A 17463-nucleotide genomic window follows, 5' to 3' on the forward strand; every position below is an offset into this window, starting at 1 on the left:
CCGACTGCCCAGCGAGAGACCGTTCCCGTCCCGTCTGCCCAGCGAGAGACTGTTCACGTCCCGTCTGCCCAGCGAGAGACTGTTCACGTCCCGTCTGCCCAGCGAGAGACTGTTCACGTCCCGTCTGCCCAGCGAGAGACTGTCCCCGTCCCGTCTGCACAGCGAGAGACTGTCCCTGTTTCCTCTGCCTTCCTGAACGGGGACTACCTGGAGCGTCTGGCTCGGATATTGGATATGCCAGTCTCAGCCGTTCCTGAGCCGGAGGCAGAGCCAGTGTCTGCGGGTTCTGACCCGGAGGCAAAGCCAGTGCCCGTTTCCGAGCCGGAGGCTGAGCCAGTGGAACAGTCAGTGCCCGTTCCTGAGCCGGAGCCGGTGCCCGTTCCTGAGCCGGTGCTCGTTCCAGAGCCGGAGGCAGAGCCAGTGCCTGTTCCTGAGCCTGACCCAGTTTTTGTGTCTGTGTTTGTGTCTGTCTTTGCGACTGTGTTTGTTCTAGTGTCTGTTCCCGAGCCGGTGTCTGTTCCCGAGCCGGTGTCTGCTGCTGCTCCCGAGCCGGTGTCTGCTGCTGCTCCCGAGCCGGTGTCTGCTGCTGCTCCCGAGCCGGTGTCTGCTGCTGCTCCCGAGCCGGTGCCTGCTGCTGCTCCCGAGCCGGTGCCTGCTGCTGCTCCCGAGCCGGTGCCTGCTGCTGCTCCCGAGCCGGTGCCTGCTGCTGCTCCCGAGCCGGTGCCTGCTGCTGCTCCCGAGCCGGTGCCTGCTGCTGCTCCCGAGCCGGTGCCTGCTGCTGCTCCCGAGCCGGTGCCTGCTGCTGCTCCCGAGCCGGTGCCTGCTGCTGCTCCCGAGCCGGTGCCTGCTGCTGCTCCCGAGCCGGTGCCTGCTGCTGCTCCCGAGCCGGTGCCTGCTGCTGCAGTTCCTGAGCCGGTGCCTGCTGCAGTTCCTGAGCCGGTGCCTGCTGCAGTTCCTGAGCCGGTGCCTGCTGCAGTTCCTGAGCCGGTGCCTGCTGCAGTTCCTGAGCCGGTGCCTGCTGCAGTTCCTGAGCCGGTGCCTGCTGCAGTTCCTGAGCCGGTGCCTGCTGCAGTTCCTGAGCCGGTGCCTGCTGCAGTTCCTGAGCCGGTGCCTGCTGCAGTTCCTGAGCCGGTGCCTGCTGCAGTTCCTGAGCCGGTGCCTGCTGCAGTTCCTGAGCCGGTGCCTGCTGCAGTTCCTGAGCCGGTGCCTGCTGCAGTTCCTGAGCCGGTGCCTGCTGCAGTTCCTGAGCCGGTGCCTGCTGCAGTTCCTGAGCCGGTGCCTGCTGCAGTTCCTGAGCCGGTGCCTGCTGCAGTTCCTGAGCCGGTGCCTGCTGCAGTTCCTGAGCCGGTGCCTGCTCCTGTTCCACCGCCCTGGCCGCCCGAGGGGTCCTCACCGCCCTGGCCGCCCGAAGGGTCCTCACCGCCCTGGCCGCCCGAGGGGTCCTCACCGCCCTGGCCGCCCGAGGGCTCTTCACCGCCCTGGCCGCCCGAGGGCTCTTCACCGCCCTGGCCGCCCGAGGGCTCTTCACCGCCCTGGCCGCCCGAGGGCTCTTCACCGCCCTGGCCGCCCGAGGGCTCTTCACCGCCCTGGCCGCCCGAGGGCTCTTCACCGCCCTGGCCGCCCGAGGGCTCTTCACCGCCCTGGCCGCCCGAGGGCTCTTCACCGCCCTGGCCGCCCGAGGGCTCTTCACCGCCCTGGCCGCCCGAGGGCTCTTCACCGCCCTGGCCGCCCGAGGGCTCTTCACCGCCCTGGCCGCCCTATGTTCCTGTCTCTCCCGTGCCCCCCTGGTGTGTCCCTCCCGTGCCACCGGATGGAGCGTCTGGTAGCCGCTCCGTAGGGAGGGGGTAGTGTCACGTGTCTGTCCTGTCCTGTGTGACACTTGGGTGTTTGTTATGTTGGGCCATGTGCTCATGTCATTGTCTGATCCCTCCCCCTCGTTACCTGATTATTGTTTGAGTTCAACCACCTGTTTCCCTCTTGATTTGTTCCCTTTATAAGTCTCCCCTTGTATGCAGTCTTTGTCGGATCTTTGCTTTATGTTTCCCCGGTTTTCCTTGTCATGCTCATGTTGTTCCTGGTCAGGTTGGTTTTCTAGTTTGGTTCTGTTTTATGCTTTATCTTTTATGTTTTCCCGCTCGTGGGTTTTTGTTTTGTGTTTTGTTAATAAATATACCCCTTATGCTGCACTTGAGTCCTCTCCTTCACTTTTGGTAACCGTACCGTGACAGTATGGGCATGAAAATCAAGAGCCCGTTTTTTTTTTCTATCATCTTTCTGCAGCAAAGAGGTTTACTTTATTTAATGTGGTTTAAATAAGCGGGATTTCTAAAGGTGGTGAGGTGGGAAGGTCAAAAAGAGATAAAAAAAAAAAAGAAAACACTATCTTCTCTCATTCTAGGACTTTTTAAAGGTGGCACAGAAGGAAGGGGATTCCTCTTCCTGAATGTTGCTGATGCCACTGAGTATCATCTCTCTGTGAAGGACAAATACTGAGGTGAGAATGTGAGGGGTCAAAGTCTGGCTCTTGTAAACGTTTCTGAACTTCTTTTTTTTACATCTCCATCAGTTTTTCCACCCATCCATCATTTGGATGAAAGAGAAAAGTGGATGTTTAAGATTTGACATCAAAAGACAGAGGACAAGACTCTCCATTCCTGTACTGCACATTCTGCTGACAGGTGACAGAGAAATGTCAGAATTAGCCCAATTCTGAGCCTTTAACCTTTGACCTTTATATCCACATCTTTCATAACTTTTACTTTTGGTGCCACTTTACAGCAAAAACAATATTCAAAAGTTTGATTTTAAACTGAGTGTCCACATCATGGAGAAGAGTTAAGAATAAGTTAATGCTATTTTTAACAAGATGTTTGCTGAAATTGCTCTTTATATCCAAACAGAGCTGATTTACTCCCAGCTAGCACATTTATACTCTACAAAACATTTAGCAAACATTATAGTTTGGTTGTGGGAATGTTAGCAACATAACATGTTTGAAACGCTCTCTCAATGAACATTGATTTATATTATTGCAATTTTTCAGTTGTTGAATATGTACAGAATACTACTTTATTTGAACTGTACACTACAGTCTACATTTTTTCTTTTTTAGGAACACTGTAAAGAGTGATTAGTTGACTTAACTTGAAAAAAACGAGGAAACCCTGATGATTTAAAATGAGTAAATAAGTAAATAAACTTCATGCGTAACTGAAAAAGTTATGTAGAATTGTCTAGTTCACATAACTTAATTTCTTTCAATTGTGCATGAAGTTTATTACTTAATAATTTTAAGTCATCGGGATTTCCTCACTTTTTTAAGTTAAGACAACTGATCACTTTTTACAGTGAACAATTATTCTAAGAACTGTAAATTATTTCCCAGTTTTACAAGGAAATAATATATTACCATATTTTCTGGAATATAAATTGCTTTTTATAATCTGAAATTTAACACCAAAGAAGACATTTTAGTTTTTTCACACTATCTTTTCCAACTAGTTCAAATGACCTCCTCTGTCAAACTCCAAAAAGAACTGTTGAACTGTATGGAAAATAGCTGCGTGAAAATGATCAAAATATTTTCTTTTGTATTCCACTGAAGACAGGAAGTTGGAATTGCATGAGTAAATATGAAAGAATTTTTGGGTTATTGATTCTAGGAATGTTTGTCTCTAATGTTTACACAACCTTTATATAACGTTAGCCCTGTTAGGTAGTTTTTCCCCAAACTGTCCAGTTCAGCGTAACCCTTCCTCAAAGGTATTTGAATCGATTTGGCCTGCTTACCGCTTCATTGCTAACTAGCCTGTGAGTCTGTAAACTTTTAACATTATTTCATGGCTGTGCTTGCCTTGTTTTGGCATTACACAACAATCATTTCCCTTCCCCTGAGACTGATTTACTATAGAGAGCTGGTCCATGCTTGCTGAAAGAATGCACCTCATGGAATGCCGGTCTTTGTATCACTGTAACTTTCGAGCCAAGTATCACGAACAATACGAACTTGTCACAGACTTGTTTGGATGTTACTTAGTTGCACCTCCTTTGCCTTGAAACACTAAGCCATGAAGATTTGAGCTGTAGTGAATTAGAGGGATAAGATAAAAGCAGCCATAAGCAGACTAGGGGCTGGTTCGCACAGAATGCGTTTTTGTTAAAAACGGCATGTTAACATTGAAAACCATTGCCGCAATGGAATGGAAAAACACGTTCTGTACCCATTACAGTTTCTTTTCTATACAAACCTGACATCATAGGCACTCAAGTAAAATACGCCTCATGTAATTCTGCTCATGTGATTGCCTGGGTTTGACAGGTCTCAATGATGTGAAACAGCCTATATATATATATCAACAATCATTATTCTGTTTTCCTCATCCAAGTCTGAAACTGAATGCCATTTATTCCACGGAATGAATTGGTAACAGTATGTCCTAGTGTTTTCACAAACATGCTGTACTGATAAGTCTGTGGCTCTGGAATTCTTACTGTCTGAGGTAATGGAGTAAATGCAGAAAAGTGTGGAGCAACCATTTCAACCCCCTCACTGGGCTGTAAGGTGATCAAGCAGATTATGCTAATAATCTGAAACAAAATCATATGCAATCTTGGTGTAATATTCGCTATCTTTTTTCTTTTGGTTTCTTTTCTTTTCAGAAACCTCCAGTGTTTATATATGATAACTATGATTAACTATACTAAAATAACTGGGTGAAATTCACAAAGCATGTTTAGGTCATATTTCAAGCCAAAACTGAAAGGAAAAGATGATTTTAGTAATTGTTTTTATTCAATTGTATGAATATGTTATAAAATTGTTATAAAATATAAATATGTTATAAAATTTTATTGCATTTTATTTTGTTTAAAATATATATATTGTTGGTGTTTTGTTTGGTGTTGTTTGGTTTTAGATTTGTTTGGTGTCTTGCTTTGTTTGGTATTTTGTTTTTGTTTGGAGTTTTTTTTGTTGATGTTTTGTTTTTTGTTTGGAGTTTAGTTTAGTGCCGTGTTTTGTTTTGTTTTTGTTTGGTGTTTTGTTTGATGTTTGTTTTTTGTTTTGTGTTTCTGTTTTTGTTTAGCTTTGTTTGGGGTTTCATGTTTTATTTTGTTATTGTAAAAAACAGCATGATTTTAAGTTAAAGGCAATGCAAAATTTAAAAATCACAATTACTATTCAAAATATCTATAAAATTATACAATTTGTTTTTTACATTATGGTAATGAGAATTAGTTTTCTTAGAATTAGAATAGAATTATTTGAAACTAGCTGTTTATTGTCACGAAGCATAGGTGTCATTCAGATCCAAATGCAGCTTTATTATAGAAGGGTCGACACGCAGGGTAAATCAACAGCAGGCAGTACAACGGAGAGAATCACAGAGCAGAATAGAGTTACAGGCAAGGGTCGGGGCAGGCAGCAGAAAGCAAGGTCCAATAAACAATCCGGGTCGAGGCAGGCAGCAGAACAAACAGGAAACGGTGCAACAATCCAAGATCAGAAAAACCAGAAATCAAACACGGGAAAATAACGCTCAGAAATGCAGTAACAGTACAACAAGACTTCGCGGTGAGTGAATGAACATGGTATAAATAGACTGAGACTAGCAGGATGACAAGACACAGGTGAATACAATCAGTGACAATGAGGTACAGGTGAATGTGATCAGTGATGATGAGTCCAGGCAGTGAGTATGGGAAATGTAGTTTGTGAGGAAGTGATCATAGTCTATTGTGGAGCGCCCTCTGGTGGCTCTCGAGGGCACTCCAGCTGGTGATCGTTACATAGCCCCCCCCCAATGAGCGGCTTCCAGACGCTCCAAAACTGTCCAGGTGGGTGGTGGCATGGAGGCGGATCCAGGGGCGGGATGGAGGGCCAGGTCCGTGGAGCAGAAGAGGACCTGGAGACTGCGACAGGACGGAAGGCCAGGGCGGAGCAGACAGTCCATCGGGCGGCCAGGGCGGAGCAGATAGTCCATCGGGCGGCCACGGCGGTGAAGACCCTTCGGGCGGTGAAGACCCTTCGGGCGGCCACGGCTCAGGAACAGACACCGGCTCTGGCTCTGGCTCTGGCTCTGGAACAGGAACAGGAACAGGAACAGACTCTGGCTCAGGAGCAGGAACAGACTTTATGACGACGGCCATCTTGTCCGTAGACACTGGCTCGGAGGCGGCCATCTTGTCCGTAGACACTGGCTCGGAGGCGGCCATCTTGTCCGTAGACACTGGCTCGGAGGCGGCCATCTTGTCCGTAGACACTGGCTCGGAGGTGGCCATCTTGTCCGTAGACACTGGCTCGGAGGCGGCCATCTTGTCCGTAGACACTGGCTCGAAGGCGGCCATCTTGTCCGTAGACACTGGCTCGAAGGCGGCCATCTTGTCCGTAGACACTGGCTCGGAGGCGGCCATATTGTCCGTAGACACTGGCTCGGAGGCGGCCATCTTGTCCGTAGACACTGGCTCGGAGGCGGCCATCTTGTCTGAAGACACAGGCTCAGAAAGAGGAAGAGGATCAGGCTCAGGATCAGGATCAGGATCAGTCTCTGGATTGGCAGAAGTGACGTGAAGCTCAGTCTCTGGATCGGCAGAAGTGACTTGAAGCTCAGTCTCTGGATCGGCAGAAGTGACGTGAAGCTCAGTCTCTGGATCGGCAGAAGTGACGTGAAGCTCAGTCTCTGGATCGGCAGAAGTGACGTGAAGCTCAGTCTCTGGATCGGCAGAAGTGACGTGAAGCTCAGTCTCTGGATCGGCAGAAGTGACGTGAAGCTCAGTCTCTGGATCGGCAGAAGTGACGTGAAGCTCAGTCTCTGGATCGGCAGAAGTGACGTGAAGCTCAGTCTCTGGATCGGCAGAAGTGACGTGAAGCTCAGTCTCTGGATCGGCAGAAGTGACGTGAAGCTCAGTCTCTGGATCGGCAGAAGTGACGTGAAGCTCAGTCTCTGGATCGGCAGAAGTGACGTGAAGCTCAGTCTCTGGATCGGCAGAAGTGACGTGAAGCTCAGTCTCTGGATCGGCAGAAGTGACGTGAAGCTCAGTCTCTGGATCGGCAGAAGTGACGTGAAGCTCAGTCTCTGGATCGGCAGAAGTGACGTGAAGCTCAGTCTCTGGATTGGCAGAAGTGACGTGAAGCTCAGTCTCTGGATTGGCAGAAGTGACGTGAAGCTCAGTCTCTGGATTGGCAGAAGTGACGTGAAGCTCAGTCTCTGGATCGGCAGAAGTGACGTGAAGCTCAGTCTCTGGATTGGCAGAAGTGACGTGAAGCTCAGTCTCTGGATCAGCAGGCGTGACGTGAAGCTCAGTCTCTGGATCAGCAGGCGTGACGTGAATGCATACTGTACATTGCTTTCTAAAACTGTTGTGCCAGAGTTAATGTGAGAAAGAGAAAACATGCTTGGCTTCTTCTGTCAGCAGATAACTATATGTAATGGGGTGACCCTTTTTGGGGGGGTTTCCATTCTGTGTGGGTGGATGGAGCTGGGCGGGAGTTAAGCTCACGGCCCCTTTAAAACCGCGGAGATTTCCTTTCACTTCCGTTTTTCCCTCCGGCATGGTATGCAGGCTGCGTTCTTTCGGGTCGCAAGAGCTACCTATGGTGCATTAAGCATTGAGCGCGGATTAAGTGCCGTAGACCTGCATAAGCGGAAATTCCCTTTAACTCTTGACGTGGGCCTGTGGATGTTCAAGTGCATATTTTAAGCGTGATCAAGGCAGTATTGGTGATGTGTGCAACGTTCTTACCGAGGGCCAGTTAACTGTGCTGCAGAAATCTGCCCGCTGTTGTTTTGCTGCTGGGTGGCGGTCCGTTACAGCGACTCGTGGTGTTGTGCTGCGGAGACTGGAGAAGTTGTGCGCTCAAGTCCCGCTGACTACTGTGATTTAGCAGCACGCGGTTAAGTGTGCGGGGTTTTATGTGAACGAGCGTTGATGCGAGCGCATGGTTGTGTGAGCACAGTTTTATGCGAACGAGTCTTTATGTAAATGTGTGTGGATATGAGTGAGCGTTGATGCGAGCGCGTGGTTGTGTGAGCACAGTTTTAGGTGAATGAGTCTTTGTGTGAGTGTGTGTTGAGGCGAGCACGTGTTTGAGTGAGTTGGTGTAAGCGCGTGTTCGTTGTGTGTGTGTAAAAGTGTTGAGATTATTTGTTACTGGATATTTCTTTCTTTTTTTCGTATTAGTTGATTTCATTGTATTTTCTTTTGATTGGGTATTCTTTTGTCTGTTAATTGGGTTCTGGAAGTACTTTCATTATCATTGGTATTGTCATTATTCTTACCTACTGTCAAAATTCTCTGTAACCAACAAGGGCCATTAGCTGCTGGGCTTGGGAGGATTTACTTCATTTATATGTTTGATTGGTTTATTGTGTGGGTGTGGTTATAAAATTGTATGAGGGAGTGAACTGAGGTTGTTTGAATTTAATTGGTTTTGGATTTTCTTGTTTTCTTTTCTTTTTTTCCTCCCCCCCCCCCACCTGCTGATTTATCCCATGGGATATTGATAGAAATGGTTTAGGATCTGACTTTACAGGTGAACCCCTGTATGGCATCAGGATTCATTTTTTCATTGTGTATGTTATTGTATTTGTGAATGGTGTATTTCTTTCTTTTTTTTCTTGATTGTTTTTTTTGTATAAACCTACTTTTCTATTTCCTTTGATTGCCAAATAAAGATTGTACACATCTCTGCTTGTTTTCTCCATTTGTTTGGAAACCCTGTAATTAAGAGTATTTACAAAATACACTTTACATCTTAGGTGGCATTGGCCTCCGCTCACATTTGGCGCAGTCAGCAGGATACTTTTCAGGCAGGGGTGTGTACTTTCAATTTTGGGACACTTTGTTGTATATGTTTAAAATTTGAGGTGTATTTGTGTCTTTTTTTTTGTTGTTGTTGTTTTTTTGTCTTCGGGTGAGTTTATTTTACAGCGGCAAAGCAGCAGCGGGCAGTGAACAACGGAAGCTCATTATTCGTGAGTACGTTTTTGTTTTTGCATTTTTCTAATGGAGAACGAGTTGGAAGAGCTGCGAAGACAGGTTCAGTCCTTGCAGTCAGAGAATGAGCAGTTACAGCGTCAAGCTAGTTCTGCAGCAGGGCCCTCGGTTAGTATTAGCGCTGCCGCTGATACACACGTTCGTGTTTCCGGTGTGGTGGATGCCCCCAGGCCCATGGCAGAGCGTGTCATTCTTGTCCCTAGAGAGAGACGATGTTCTTTGTTTAGTGGAAGGGATGACGAGGAGGTTTTTGAATGGGTTGAGGAGATTAAGAGTAATTTAAGGGCTCGAAATTTATCAGCAAGGGAGGAAGCTCTGTTTATCCTTGACCATCTAGGGGGATCTGCCAGAAGCGAACTTAAGTTTAGATCAAGGGAGGAGAGGGAGGATCCTGAAAAGGTGTTTTCTGTATTAAAAGAGTTATATGGGTGTGCACGCTCGTATATTTCTCTTCAGAAGCAGTTTTTCTCCCGTAAACAGGAAGAGGGGGAGTCCTTGCAAGACTTCTCACATGCCCTTTTTGCGTTGATGGAGAAGGTAGTACAATGCGCTCCAGATGGCGTGCCTAACTCCTCTACTTTACTTAGGGATCAGTTTGTAGAACACGTGATCGATAATAGCTTATGCCGTGAGCTTAAGCGCCATGTCCGGCTCCATCCACAGTCTACCATTTTGGATGTAAGGAAAGAGGCAATTAGGTGGGTTGATGAGGGTTTTCGTCATGATACACGGGAAAGAAGTTACTCTGTTCCATCTCTCGCTACTCAGTATAGAGTCCAAGGGCATAGTTTACCCTCCCGTGGTCGAGAGAATCAGTCTGAGTTGGCTGAATTGAAAGAGATGTTGAGGGCCCAACAAGAGCAGCTAAATCAACTCACCCAAGGTTTACAACAACTACAGTCGCAGCATGCTTTTAATCAATCTAGGCGAGTTAACCCTATAATTTGCAGACGTTGTAACCAACCAGGCCATATTGCCCGAAATTGTGTTTTGGATTTTCGTAGATCTACCGAGCAGCAGGGATCTTTGTCACAGCCAGGTGGCTCTCTGCATCCTAGTAGGCCAGTGGAAAACTTCAACCCCCTGAATTGATGAGCCACACTTCAGGAGGGGAGGCAGTCGGCTCCCGGCCCTCTGAATTAGGTGGGAACCAGGCCCTTTTTAAATTAGTAGGTAGTTGCCCTTCTGTCACTATTACAATGGGTGGGGTAGAGGTTCCCTGTCTATTGGACACTGGGTCGATGGTGACCACGATATCAGAGAGGTTCTTTCTCCAACATTATGAGCCTTGGGGTAAAGAGAGGTTACTTGGTTGTGGGTGGCTACAGTTGCGGGCTGCAAATGGCTTAGATATACCTTATCTGGGTTATTTGGAGTTAGATTTTGTTGTTCTTGGGAAGAAAATCCAGAAAAAGGGGGTACTTGTGGTAAAAGACCTGTCCCACTCTTCCTTACCGGGTGGGTTACCGGGGTTGTTGGGCATGAACGTTATTCAGGAGTGCTACAGGGAGTTGTTTAGTCAACATGGACATACGCTTTTTGACCTTCCAACAGTGAAAGAGACTCCTGCATGGCTGTCTGCCCTGCAGTATTGTAGGAAAACTGAAACTGGTGCTGATGAGATTACTGAACGACTGGCTAGGGTTGGGGGCAGAGAAACTGCGAATCCCTGCCAATTCATTGCGATTTTTGCCCGTTACGTTTTCCTTACCTGTAGGCCCTTTACCTGTGTTGCTGTTTGAGCCTTTGGGGAAAGAGACTTCGCTCCCTGCTGGCCTTTTGGCCTCGGTATCGCTTGTACCAATTATCCGAGGGTTCGCCTTTGTACCTATAGTTAATATAGGGGAACAGGACGCCTTACTGCAGCCTCATGTTGCGGTGGGAACATTGTGTAAAGTCGAGACTGTTTCACAGTCGGAGGAGTGTGATGTTGTTGTACCAGCAGAGGAACAATTCTTGCACCGAGCCACTATTGCATCGCAGGCAGTCGAAGTAGATAAAATGGAGGAGGCAATTCAGAAGATGGACTTGGCTCGGTTGCCGCAGGATGAGCAGGCTCAGGTTAAGTCCCTTTTGCATGCATATAGGTCTGTTTTTTCAGCTTATGAGGGTGACTTGGGCTGTACTAAGCTCATTACCCATTAGATTCCTCTGCTCGATACTGACCCAATACGGCAAAGGTATCGGCGTTTGCCCCCTTCCGACTATGAGGCAGTTAAGCAGCATATTTACCAATTGCTGCAGAGTCAGGTGATCAGAGAGAGTTCCAGTCCCTATGCCTCTCCGATTGTAGTCGTGAGAAAAAAAGATAGTCAGATTCGTCTTTGCGTTGATTATAGGCAGCTAAACAGTAAGACACGGAAGGATGCTTTTCCTCTGCCCCGGATCGAGGAGTCCCTGGATGCCCTGTGTGGAGCCCAGTGGTTTTCCACATTAGACCTTGCCAGTGGCTACAACCAGGTTCCGGTGGCAGAGGGAGATAAGTGTAAGACCGCCTTTTGCACACCCTTTGGGTTATTTGAGTTTAATCGAATGCCCTTTGGGTTGTGCAATGCACCTAGTACCTTTCAACGGCTTATGGAGCGCATGTTCGGGGACCAAAGGTTCCAGACGTTGTTGCTTTATTTAGACGACATTATTGTTTTCTCATCTACCATTGCACAGCACTTGGAGAGGTTGGAAATGGTCTTTGTCCGACTTCAGCAAGAGGGACTTAAGGCCAAGTTAGAAAAATGTTGCTTTTTCCGGCAAGAAGTGGGCTACCTGGGGCATCTAGTGTCCAAGGAGGGGGTGTCTACTGATCCTGCTAAGATCAGCACTGTTGCAGAGTGGAAGCATCCAACCAATGTGACTGAATTGCGGTCGTTTTTAGGGTTCGCAAGTTATCATAGGCGTTTTGTTGAGGGATTTGCTCAGTTGGCTTCCCCATTACATCGGCTGGTTGCAAGCTTGGTAGGGACGAAGAAGAAGAGGGGTTCGGGAAAGTCAATTGAAAGCTGTTGGACTGATGAGTGTGAGCAGGGGTTTCAGACTTTAAAGCAGCGGTTGGTGTCTGCTCCTGTTTTGGCGTACGCAGATTTCTCCCTACCATTTGTGTTGGAGATTAATGCTAGCCACTCTGGGTTAGGGGCAGTGCTTGGGCAGGAGAGGGATGGTAAGATGAGGCCAGTGGCATATGCTAGTAGGGGTCTTAGACCCACTGAACGGAATATGCAAAATTATAGCTCCATGAAGTTAGAGTTATTGGCATTAAAATGGGCTCTAGCTGAAAAGTTCAGGGATTATCTTTTAGGGCAGAAGTGTTTAGTTTATACAGATAATAATCCCTTGAGCTATTTGAAGACGGCCAAACTCGGTGCTTTGGAGCAACGCTGGGCTTCCCAGCTAGCTGCGTTCGACTTTGATATTCGGTATCGCCCTGGCCGTGCCAACGGTAATGCGGACGCATTGTCTAGGCAGTATACTGTGACACCTTCCCCACAGCAAGAGTGTGGAACTGTTCTGCCGGCGACTCTCGTAGAATTGCTGGATAAGGGGAGGCCTGTAGAGGCAGTACAGAGTGTAATTTCTGCTTTTTCTGCAACATCGAAAGTAGATTTACGACGGGCACAGGAGCAGGATGCAGTCATTGGTCCAGCTCTTGGGTTTTTTCCCTCTAAAGTGTATCCAACTAAGGAACAACGTCAGTCTATGTCCAAAAAATTTTTTGGAATTACTCCGTCAGTGGAGTCGGTTGTTCAAGAGAGATGGCTTGTTGTATCGTCATTTAAAACTACCCGATGGGGGAGAGGAGGTGGACCAGTTAGTGCTTCCTGAGCCTTTTCAGCCAGAGGTTTTTCAGCTATTGCATAGTGCTCATGGCCATCAAGGTAGGGAGCGTACCTATGAGCTGATACGCAGCCGGTGTTATTGGCCGGGGATGGAGGCGGATGTCAGGAAGCAATGCCAGTAATGTAGTCAGTGTGCTATTGCAAAGTCAAATCAGCCACCAGTCCGTGCTCCCATGGGCCATTTGTTGGCATCAATGCCGAATCAGATTGTGGCAGTTGACTTTACAACTTTGGAACAGGCTAGTGATGGAAGAGAGCATGTCCTGGTTATTACGGATGTGTTCTCGAAGTACACTCAGGCTGTGCCCACCCGGGACCAGAAAGCGACTACGGTAGCTAATATTTTGGTCCATGAGTGGTTTTATAGGTTTGGTGTACCGGCACAAATCCATTCAGACCAAGGTCGGAGTTTTGAGGGTGCCGTGGTCTCCCAGCTCTGTCAGTTGTATGGAGTTAAGAAGACTCGCACTGTCCCATATCACCCTCAGGGAAATGGGCAGTGTGAGCGCTTTAATCGAACTCTTCATGACTTACTTCGTACACTGTCTTCAGAGCAGAAAAGGTCATGGACTTATCATATAGCACAGGTATGTTTTGCGTATAATACAACTCCTCACCAGACCACCGGTGAGTCACCACATTTTTTGATGTTCGGCCAAGCCCCTAGACTTCCAGTGGATTTTCTGCTTTCAGCAGTGGATGAACCAGCCAGTGCACTGGTGAGAGACTGGGTGATGGAGCATAGGGAGAGACTTGAAACAACTTTTACGAGAGTGAGGTCTCGGCTGGACAGAGCGGCTGAGCTTCGTAAAAGGCGCCATGATCAGGGAGGAAGGGATTTTGTGCTGCAGGAAGGTCAAGAAGTTTATCTGCGGGACTATGGTGTCCGTGGTCGTAATAAAATACAAAATCATTGGTCCAACATTGTTCACAAAGTAGTTAGAGCTCCTAGGGGTGATGGTGGTGTGTATACTATAGCACAGGTAGATAACCCTCTCGTGGTGAAACAAGTGCACAGGTCTCACTTAAAGTCAGTACCACCCGTAGCATGCTCTGGCCACATGGCTGATCCAGGGTTGGGGTTGTCAGATGACAACTTGGAGGAGTTTTTAGCTTCCCCAATGGCAGTGGAAGAGTGGGATGTAGCCCTTGTAGATGTAACTCCTGCTGCCTTGAGTCCAGCTGAAGTAGATATACCACTGGAGCCAGAGAGGTTTGTAGAAAGTCCTGTTGAAATTGGGAGTGAAGGTCCTATGTTGATTGTTAATCCCCTAATTCAAACAGGGGAGGGAAGTCGGCGTCAAACCACTCGGGCTACTGCCGGTAAACATTCTAATCCTTATCATCTACCAAGGGCCACAGCAATGGTTCAAATTGTATAGTTGGATAGAGGGCCTGCGAATACTCCATTTCAACCTGGTCAGACCCAGGGTCGCCCTTTCCGTCCATGGTTGTAGATTGTATCATCGGGACGATGAAAGAAAAGCCAGGGGTAGAATGTAATGGGGTGACCCTTTTTGGGGGGGTTTCCATTCTGTGTGGGTGGATGGAGCTGGGCGGGAGTTAAGCTCACGGCCCCTTTAAAACCGCGGAGATTTCCTTTCACTTCCGTTTTTCCCTCCGGCATGGTATGCAGGCTGCGTTCTTTCGGGTCGCAAGAGCTACCTATGGTGCATTAAGCATTGAGCGCGGATTAAGTGCCGTAGACCTGCATAAGCGGAAATTCCCTTTAACTCTTGACGTGGGCCTGTGGATGTTCAAGTGCATATTTTAAGCGTGATCAAGGCAGTATTGGTGATGTGTGCAACGTTCTTACCGAGGGCCAGTTAACTGTGCTGCAGAAATCTGCCCGCTGTTGTTTTGCTGCTGGGTGGCGGTCCGTTACAGCGACTCGTGGTGTTGTGCTGCGGAGACTGGAGAAGTTGTGCGCTCAAGTCCCGCTGACTACTGTGATTTAGCAGCACGCGGTTAAGTGTGCGGGGTTTTATGTGAACGAGCGTTGATGCGAGCGCATGGTTGTGTGAGCACAGTTTTATGCGAACGAGTCTTTATGTAAATGTGTGTGGATATGAGTGAGCGTTGATGCAAGCGCGTGGTTGTGTGAGCACAGTTTTAGGTGAATGAGTCTTTGTGTGAGTGTGTGTTGAGGCGAGCACGTGTTTGAGTGAGTTGGTGTAAGCGCGTGTTCGTTGTGTGTGTGTAAAAGTGTTGAGATTATTTGTTACTGGATATTTCTTTCTTTTTTTCGTATTAGTTGATTTCATTGTATTTTCTTTTGATTGGGTATTCTTTTGTCTGTTAATTGGGTTCTGGAAGTACTTTCATTATCATTGGTATTGTCATTATTCTTACCTACTGTCAAAATTCTCTGTAACCAACAAGGGCCATTAGCTGCTGGGCTTGGGAGGATTTACTTCATTTATATGTTTGATTGGTTTATTGTGTGGGTGTGGTTATAAAATTGTATGAGGGTGTGAACTGAGGTTGTTTGAATTTAATTGGTTTTGGATTTTCTTGTTTTCTTTTCTTTTTTTCCTCCCCCCCCCCCCCCCCCCCCCCCCACCTGCTGATTTATCCCATGGGATATTGATAGAAATGGTTTAGGATCTGACTTTACAGGTGAACCCCTGTATGGCATCAGGATTCATTTCTTCATTGTGTATGTTATTGTATTTGTGAATGGTGTATTTCTTTCTTTTTTTCTTGATTGTTTTTTTTGTATAAACCTACTTTTCTATTTCCTTTGATTGCCAAATAAAGATTGTACACATCTCTGCTTGTTTTCTCCATTTGTTTGGAAACCCTGTAATTAAGAGTATTTACAAAATACACTTTACATCTTAGGTGGCATTGGCCTCCGCTCACATATAGTTTCTTGAAAGATTTTTGTCATGCAATGAACTAACTTCATCACAACAGCTTGCAGTCACATTGTTGTCCAGATCAAAGCTTTTAATATAACTTATACTTATACGTTCATATACACATAAGAGGGACTCTGTCTTGTATTTTAATGAGCATAGAGTGTTTTGCACCAAACTCATCTGTTGGTTTCAGATCATAAATCCGATATCACTGAAATAAAGAGGATACTGTTTATACGAAATGCCTCCTCAAGCAACAGCACCAGTTTATTCCCATTGCCATGCCAACAGTCTAAACGGCAACAGTGTGGAAAGATTAACAGTTGTGTGAAGTAGGTTTCACAGGGCACTGGGTGAAATCCTTTGCGATCCACCAGCAGCTCGGAATGGCTAAATGGTGCAATAATCCAGGCTATTTATGCAATATTGTATTTGTATTTTTGCAGAATTTGTGTCAGACACAGGTTACTATCACTTCGCTTGGGTTTTAACAATAGTTTACTGTTTAAAATCTCATGTTAAATATCATGGTTTGGTCCATATAATGAATAAAATGACTTTTATTGTATGGCCAAAAAGCACTTTTTTTTTTGCCATTTTAAAAATATCTTCTTCTTTTTTTGCTTCCCAGAAGAAATACTGAAGATCAGTCTTTTTATACACATCATTCATGAAAAACCAACAAACAACCAAGACAAACTTGTTCCTGTTTGCGGCATTTGAGGAGAATCCTCCATCATGTGGAAGGAGTTTCCCAACCTTACCTCTCTTCCAGAAAACACGGGTGGGTTCAGTTGTCTTGCTCTCTAATGACAATATATTGAGCAAGCCATACTTTACCCAATTTCATTAGCGAATTTTCTCTTTTCCTCCCTTCCTCCCTCCCTCCCTCTTTCTGACTGTTTCTTTCTCCCGTTGCTGCAATCTAAACTGAAGAGACACATGGGCCTTTCACACCACTTCTGGAAAATTCCTCTCCTCTCAGTCTTTGCTTTAGGGAGGATATGCTCATTTATATCTGTGTTTGTAGGTTATACACCCTGTGGGCACCTGTGGGCTGAGGGGTGTGCCAGGGCAGGGCTTTTTCAATGAGATTCTTCCCTGTACGTTTACTGTTACTAATGTTTAAAAGTTTGGGGTTGGTTAGATTTTTCAGGTTTTTAAAAAAAAAGATGTCTCATATGCTCACCGAGGCTGCATTTATTTGACCAAAAATACAGACATTTTGTGACATTTAAAATAACTCTTTTTCTATTTTAATGTGTTTTACAGTGTAATTTATTCCTGTGATGCAAAGCTGAATTTCCAGCATTATTACTCTAGTCTCTTCCTTCAGAAATCATTCCAATATGCTGATTTGCTGCTTATCAATGTTGAAAACAGTTGTGCTGCTTACTTTTTTTGTGAAAACAGTGATACATTCTTTGATTGTTTTTCTTCAAACTTTTGAACAGTAGTGTCTTTCCAAAAATCAGAATGTAATACTAAGAATCACATTCAAAATCATTTTGCATCTGGTTCGATGTGACATAAATTACAGTGGCCTCAAACAGTATGGACACTTTTTGTTTTAAAGAATTTTTAACTGTTTTTGTCCAAACAATGAATGTCAATATAGAGTCTGAAACAATGTTGGCCCTCATTGGCTTGCTTTGATTGTATACAGAAAAAAAACCCTCCAGAGTTCAGTCAAAGCCGGTTATCTTTCAAACAGACATATCAATGGTTAAGACCCCATTTTCTGCCAAACATTTGGGGTCTTTCCAAGCAATAAA

Source organism: Rhinichthys klamathensis, unplaced genomic scaffold (genome assembly GCF_029890125.1).
Source record: "Rhinichthys klamathensis goyatoka isolate OS25496 unplaced genomic scaffold, OSU_Roscu_1.1 h1tg000076l_1, whole genome shotgun sequence".
Taxonomy (NCBI): domain Eukaryota; kingdom Metazoa; phylum Chordata; class Actinopteri; order Cypriniformes; family Leuciscidae; genus Rhinichthys; species Rhinichthys klamathensis.